Source organism: Taudactylus pleione, unplaced genomic scaffold (assembly GCF_031769625.1).
Source record: "Taudactylus pleione unplaced genomic scaffold, aTauple2 ptg000889l, whole genome shotgun sequence".
Taxonomy (NCBI): Eukaryota; Metazoa; Chordata; class Amphibia; order Anura; family Myobatrachidae; genus Taudactylus; species Taudactylus pleione.
Genome location: NW_028285290.1, coordinates 428,725 through 437,038, shown reverse-complemented (window position 1 = coordinate 437,038; position 8,314 = coordinate 428,725). Strand labels below are relative to the sequence as shown.

General features: G+C 43.4%; 1 pseudogene; it reads right to left on the bottom strand.

Moving 5' to 3' along the window:
- Positions 1-829: 829 nt before the first annotated feature.
- Positions 830-3,070, bottom strand: LOC148474126 (zinc finger MYM-type protein 1-like; annotated as a pseudogene).
- Between the last annotated feature and the right edge of the window lie 5,244 nt (positions 3,071-8,314).

Sequence of the window (8,314 nt, the reverse complement as noted above, 5' to 3'; positions counted from 1 at the left end):
CTGTTTTTGTACTATCACTAAATGCAATGGCAATAGTAATAAAATAAACAGCTAACAAAACTAACGTTATATCTTTAAAATACAATATCACAGGTAAAACATTATAACATTTACATAAGTGTTATGCAAACTAAACTCAATGCCTAAATTATTTGACTCAACAGTTTCATGACTTACTGGACACAAACTTAGACTGTAAAACGGTTTTGCATTGCAATGAGGTTTTTCATGTGTTAGCCAAGATTCGGAAGGGCAACATAGGGATGAAGACATTAAGAGAAACTCTCATGAACAGCACGCCAAACCATATTAAATTTATTATATTCAGCAAAGTATATCACACAAAGTATTCATTTGCACACCTCGATAATTTAATTTGAAGTAATACCATAAAAAACATAAACAGTAACAAGTACAAAAGCATTTTAGCACTTAATGAACATCTCCACAAAAAAAATCAAAACTTTCCTTTTCTGGCCTTCACAGCTGCAAACTTTTGAATCACTTCATCAAAGTCAATGCCTTTTGCCATCTCACTTTCAACTGATAGAATTGCAAGGTCTGAAAGCCTTGACTGTCCCATGGTAGATCGCAAATAGTTCTTTATAAGTTTCAGCTTTGAAAAGCTCCTCTCACATGAAGCCACAGACACACAGATCGTCAAAAATAATTTTAGACTTTGTGAAAGGTTTGGTAGAGATTCTACAAAGTCCCATTCTGCTATGAATTTCAAAATATCTAATACTACCCAATCTTTGGCTTTTTCCAGATCAATCTTTGCTGCTTTCAGGTGCCTTCTTAGCCTTGGTATTTCTATTAAAAGAGCACTTTAAGATAATTCATCATAGAAAGTGGTCAATTTTGGAATGGACACCTTTAACTGTTCATCAGTGGCAGATATAAGACTCTTCGCTTGAACAGCTTCAAACATGGCTGCTATTTTCTGGATGGCTCTTGATCTGATCTGAAGCTCAGAATGAAAGCGATCAATGCACTCAAGCATCGCCCTCCTATTTTCTTCTTGAAGAGAGAGTCCAGCATCACATGCTTGTTCCCCTGCCAACCTCTTCTTGACCCTGGCTCTTCTCTGTACTGCAATTCCATATTCTTCTGACTTTGAAAGTGCCTGTTCAATTGCATGCTCCACTAGTTGACTGCGTTCATCATGTAAAAAAAGTTTAAGCGCCTCTAACTTTGTCACCACCTTGTCAAGAGTTAAGCCCTTTGTCTGCAGGTACTGCTGTGTTAGATTAACTTCCTGAAGTACATTACACCAGAAGTATAGGTAGCACAGAAAAGTGAAATCACAGACAGCAGGCAAAAGAGTTTGTGCTGCTCCCCTTGTATCCAAATTTTCATGTAGATCACAAAGAGCTTCGATCGCCTCCACAAACTTATCAAACTTCTCCTTAACTGGTGTAACAGCAGCATGATGAGCACTCCAGCGTGGTGTTGACAGCCTTTTCACTGAGACTCCAGTATGTTCCATTAACACATCCCATCGATGGGTGGAAGCAGCAAAGAAAGAAAACATTCTTTCAAGAGTCCCAAAAAATGTCACACATGATGCATTTTCAGCAAAAGAGTGCTGACCACACAAATTAAGTGAATGGTCCACACATCCACTAAAAATAGCCTTCCTGTTCTTTTTTTTAAGAATGGCTTGCACACCTCCATGGATTCCAGCCATAGTGGCAGCATTATCATAGCCTTGAGAGCGGCACATCATTATGTCCAGTCCATAATTTTCCAGTGTTTTAAGAATGTCAGAACTGAGGTCAGCAGCGGTTTTCCCCTTTAAAGGAAAAAATCCAAGAAATACCTCTTTTACTTCAACTTTCATATTGTTGATTTTTACATATCTGATCACTTCGGACATCTGGTCAGTATGTGATATGTCAGGTGTGCTGTCAAACATGATCCCAAAACAGTTTGCAGACTTTATGTCAATGACAAGCTTCTCCTTCACATGGTTTGCCAAGGCACTTATAAACTCATTCTGAGTGTTTGGTGCTAGATAAGAGACTGACACTTTAAGTTTACATGTGCTCTGTTTTAATCTCATAAGGTGCTCTTTCAGCACTGGATCATATTTTGACAGCATCTAAACCATCTCAAGAAAGTTCCCTTTATTTAATGAAGTTTCATCTTCCTTGTGGCCACGGAATGCTAGATTCTGCTTGGCAAGAAACAATGTTATATCAAGCAATCTGTACAAGATGTCCCTCCACTTTTTCTTCTCCATTTCCATTAAAGAAATACTTTTGGCATCAATGGTTTTGTGCAGCCTAAGTCCTGCTGCTAATGTTTTCCACTTTTCAAGGCAACATAGGTGCTCTTCGGATGTCTCATGGTTATATACTTTAGGGTTCAGTTTCCACCACATCTGAAACCCAGTCACAAATTTGGATGTCATACTTGTAGTACTAACTGCAAACAATCGGCAGCAAAAACAGTATAATTTGTTGCTGACAACTGAGTAAATCATCCAAGACCGTAGAATTTTCTCGCCATTTGGCATCATCTTGTAAAACCACTCTTTTGAAAGCTGACGTACACCACCCTTTGCTTTTCCATCTGAATCTTGCCTTGACACTGCACTGAAAGGACCATCTTTGTTCTGGAAATAAGTACTTCCCTTTTTGATGATTTCAACCCGAAAGTGATCTGGAACTGGTATTTCCCAGAAAGAAACATCATGGAAAATTTGCAAATCTTTCTCCATAACATCACTCATTTCCGTTGCAGCATCAAGGCTAGAGTCACTTTCAGCACTTTCTTCTGCTTGACATTCTTCCATTTCCACTCCTTGTTTTTCTGCTGTAAATTCTGCAATTTCCACTTCTTGCTCTTCTGTAGAATGCATGCAATCATCAGAAGAATTAGTATTATCAATTGGAGACTGACACGGAGGAGCTGTGTCTTTTGATGAACCCTGGCCATCATCCTGTCTTTTGACAAATTGAAGCATGGATCCAGCTTGCGTTTTCAGTGCTTTTTTTCTTGTTTCTTTTGCCTTCCTTTGCTGGCATCCACTTGGCCTCTTTGCTTTATGTACACCATGCAGCATGATTGAATATCACTGCACAATGTAAAAATGCATAATAGAATTTTTTTGCAAAATTAAATAAAAATATGTAAATCTATTGTAAATAGTACAGGCAAAGGAAGGAAAACCTTGGACCATGTGATTCTGCTGTTACCCTGCCAGGTTAATTACAAGTGCAGAACACTGCATGGGGAAGTTAATTTAAATATACCCTGTTAGTCAATGAGAAAAGGTGTGTATTTTACCCCTAATAATTCAATATTGAAATCAATGCAGGGTTCAAAAACATGCAAAATTTAGAAAAGGCAAACAACTCATTTTGAAAAACAAAAATAAAGTAATGTTAATATATGTATACAGATGTGTCCTCATACGCCAGGTCGCTTAAGAATCTTCTAGCATCGGGCATCTTCTTTGCTTGTTTCTAGCTAAAAATGCATCCTAGTTGCAATGTAATGTGACTAGGATGTAAAAGGAGGATTAATTTGATGCATGACACTCAGGGTAACTAGGGTAGTGTGACCAGTGCCATGGCACAGGGCACCGCAGGGCAGGGGACGCTGTTTGGGCCTGTCAATTTTCCTGTTTATTATCATTCTCACTTGTAGCTTCCTCTTCTTTTATCCCCAGCATCTCCTGGCCTCCACTATCTCTTCCCTGGCCCCAGCATCTCCTGGCCTCCCCTATCTCTTCCCTGGCCTTTCCCCATGAGGCCATGGCCTTTTTTCAGGTGCACTATTTTATGTACCCATTTAAAAAATGGGGGGGCACCAATGCTCTCTTATGACACTTGTATATCTGTGTGCAACTGAATCTCTGAACCTGTATATAAAGTGCAGTAGTAGCAGCTGCAGCTTTCTTCCAATACAAGGTCTGATCTGTATACTGACACAATATACAAGTGTCATATATCAAATTAATCAACACAGTCTCCTTGTGCGTACTATAGTAGTCACATTGCATTGTAACTGAGACTCATTTTTAGCAAACAAAGATGCCCAACGTTAGCAGAGCTGCACTGGACCTGGCGGCTCACTCATGTCCGGCATCTCGCGCTGTATAGCATATCGAGGATAGATGTAGGAGTACACATCTATAATGATGTTAACATAAAGGGCATACACAGACCAATACCAATACCAATTAATAATTTAAAATGATCCATTTAAATATACTCCTTAGGGTAGAGACAGTGGGGGCGATTGAATTGTTTGCACCCGTGGCTGAAGGCTCAGGGCAGGCGAGCAGAAATGTTCAATAAGTCGGCACTTTGGGCACCTAAATGGGAGTTTGGGCGCCCAAAGCAGGACTTAGCCGCTTTACGGGTTTAGCCCTGTCGATTTGGGCACGACATGCATGGGCGCCCAAAAACAATTGAATATCGCACCCCAATCTCCCGTCACTTTAGGCGGGAGATAGGGTGCGATAAAACAATTGAATCGTCCCCAATGACCAACCCTCCATTGACTTTTTCTACTACCTCATTCCCTCCTCATGTTAAACTCATAACAGTAAGATCATATTATAAATCAAAGTTTGATTACATGTAAAGAAATATGATCTATTATGCAGTAATATAAAATGGACCCTCTCTCCCTCCCTTATCTGCAGCCAGGTGTTTATTCAGGGCAAAAGTTTCCTTGAACCCCCCCCCCCACACCACCAACCTGACCCAAAAAAATTTAGACTAGTACAATGCTTTTAACATATAAATGTGTATTATGTATTTTAAGTCACAACAATAAGCATACTATACAATATCAGTGCAAACATACTCAGACTTACAGTGCAGATTTCTTGAAGGTGAAAGCAGAAACTAGGCAGCACTCAATTCCAATAGCGTCAGGAGTAGGGTTAGGCTGTCTCCTCCAGACTGGTATGAAAACTCTCACTTTATTCTCTGAAAATATGTTTATAATAAATGAGCAACTCTAATATATGGATAATTTATAAAGCACTATTATATATGTTAAATCAATGGGCAGCAAGAGTTTCCATTTGCAGATGGACAAGCACTCGCATTACCTCTATGGAATGCCCTTTATTCAATGCCGTATTAGTGCCCCTTATGCAATCTCCTATAGTTGTGCCCATTATGCAGTTCCCCCTGTAGTAGTGCCCCATTAGGCAATGCCCCCTGTAGATGTGGCCAATATGCAATGCCCCCTGTATTAGAGCCCAGTATGTAATGCCCACTTTATTAGAGCCCCATATGCTGTACCCCCAGTAGTGCCCCTTACACAGTTCCCCCAGTAGCGCCCCTTATACTTTACCACCAGTATCGCTCCTTATGCAGTGCCTCAGTAGTGCCCCTTATTCAGTGTGCCCAGTATGCAGTGCCCCAGTAATGCCCCTTATGTTGTGCCCCCAGTAGTGCCTCTTATACAGTATCGCCAGTAGTGCCCCTTATGCAGTACCCCCAGAAGTATGCTTTATACAGTGCCTCCCCGTAGCACCCCTTACGCAGTGGCCCAGCAATGCCCCTTATGTTGTACCCCCAGTAGTCCCTCTTATACAGTATCGCCAGTAGTGCCCCTTATGCAGTACCCCCAGAAGTATGCTTTATACAGTGCCTCCAGTAGCACCCCTTACGCAGTGGCCCAGCAATGCCCCTTGAGCTGGGACCCCCATAGTGCCCTTATACAGTGCCTCCAGGATTGCATCTCTTATGCAGTGCCCCAGCAATGCCCCTTAAGCTGTGCCCCCAGTAGTGCCCTTATACAGTGTCCCATAGCCCCCAGTAGTGCCCTTATACAGTGCCCCATGGCCTCCGGTAGTGCCCTTATACAGTGCCCCATTGCCCCCATAGTGCCCTTATACAGTGTCCCATAGCCTCATTAGTGCCCTTATACAGTGTCCCATAGCCTCATTAGTGCCCTTATACAGTGTCCCATAGCCTCCAGTAGTGCCCTTATACAGTGTCCCATAGCCTAAGTAGTGCCCTTATACAGTGTCCCATAGCCTCATTAGTGCCCTGATACAGTGTCCCATAGCCTCATTAGTACCCTTATACAGTGTCCCATAGCCTCCAGTAGTGCCCTTATACAGTGTCCCATAGCCTCATTAGTGCCCTCATACAGTGTCCCATAGCCTCATTAGTGCCCTTATACAGTGTCCCATAGCCTCCAGTAGTGCCCTTATACAGTGTCCCATAGCCTCAGTAGTGCCCTTATACAGTGTCCCATAGCCTCATTAGTGCCCTCATACAGTGTCCCATAGCCTCATTAGTGCCCTTATACAGTGTCCCATAGCCAGGCCTCCAGTAATGCCAATATATTGTGTCCCATGGCCCCCAGTAGTGCCCTTATATTGTGTCCCATGGCCCCCTTATATTGTGTCCCATGGCCCCCAGTAGTGCCCTTATAAGGTGTCCCAGCATGGAACTCTAATGGTGGCCCGGCCCCCAGTAATCCCCCTTATACTGTGCCCCCCCCTGTGTACTTACCTCTGGGTGTGTCCAGTTGGGGTGCGCAGCGCACTGTGCACTTGACTCCTGGCTGGCTTCCAAGTTCTTCTTTCTTGACACGCAGCGCGCTCAGGTCCGTGGTCCCTCCTCCTTCTCCAGCAGGCTGAGCGGCTCCCAGAAGGACAAGCGGAGCCGGCGTGCGCGATGACGTCATCGCGGCCGGCGTCCAGAAGCACACACAGGCACAGAGAGATCCTCTGTGCCTGTGTGTGGCTCTGGACGCCGGCCGTGGTGAATGTGCAGTGCGGCTCACCCCGGCGGCGGCGGGCAGACCAGGATGGACATCACGCGGCGGATCCCAGTGTGTGTCTCCAGCAGCATGGTCGGCGGTGGTGCCTGGGCTGTGCGGCCCGCGGGTGTGATGTGCTGCTCTTCTTGGTGTCACCTCCTTGAAGGGTGACACCAGGTGCGGGCCGCACCCCCCGCACCCCCCTAGTGACGCCGCTGAACGTTCTGAATGCAGGGGTAAATGAATTCAAAAAGCCCAACAATTGCACTATGACCCCACTGAAGTTCATTTTGGTGAAGGAAACCAAAGTAGAACCTCCTCCGCATGTTGCAAAAATCGCTCACCCCTTGACGGTCCAGAGGCAGGAGTCCTGGATGCCCTCTTCCTCTTTGCGATGGGAGCCTAGGAAGAGGGTGGCTCAATGGGGGACTCCGAAACCTCTGTAGGCTCGCTGGAGGCAGGTTCAGGATCAATGTCCAGCACCATGGTCTAAAAAAAAAAAACAATTTTAAGGAAAGAAATTTTACACCTACTTACCAATAATTAACATTTAACAATAACAGAAAGATAACATTTGATTTAAAACAGTAGAAAAAAATGATTTTTTTTTTTTTAAACAAAATACATTATCGGATCCTGACTCAAAGAGTCTTCAGTGAGGACATCATCCGCCTCTGGCTCCAGCGAGCACCATGACAGTCTCTTTGGTTCCTTCTCCAGCACAAACTTCAGTAGGTCATAGTACCAAACTTTGGGCTTCATCATCCACCCCTGCTCCAGAACGTTGTGACTCTAGGTACTTATTGTGCTGTTTGAGAAAAACAGTTCGGAGATTCTGGATCTTTTGCTTGACCCAGTCGATGTCGGCATCACTGTCATGCTCCTTACTGTATACTATCAATTTGTTGAATGTCTGATTCTTCTTATCACGATTTGAATAGTCCTTGGTAGCCATTTTCCACAGGCATTCATTGGCCTGATAAATTTCAATGAATCGTGTCCAGAACGCACAACTTAGTCCAGCCATTTCTGGAGAAGAAAAGAAAATAGAAGCAAAAAAAAATTCAACATACAACAGATAGATTGATTTAATATATATATGTAATAATGGGTGGAATTCAATTCAGTGCGATGTAGAATATCCACGGGAGGAAGCTCCCGCGCTGTTGGCCAGCCTAAGGATTTCCCCCCTGGGTATGCGAGGAGAAATCCAACCAAAGTGGCGAACATGCAGCTGATTTACTCTTTAGTGCAGCCAAAACAGCTGCGCGCCCGGCTCTTTAGTCAGAGAATGCTGGTAAAAGCATCTTTACATCCTTGTTAAGTCGCTAGAAAGAACATTCTCCGACACAGAACACTAAATTGAATAGCTCCTGGAGCTCCCTCCCGGCGCTAATTAATTTGAATTTAATTGAATTCCTACCAAAGTATCTGTATATATACATAGTTTGGTATACACTGGCACCCCAACACATGCAAAACAGTAAGCTTCTGTGTTGTTTATTAAAAAGAGAGAGAGAGAAAAAGAAAGAGCAAGCCAGAGAGAGCAAGCGAGAGCATACACAAACAT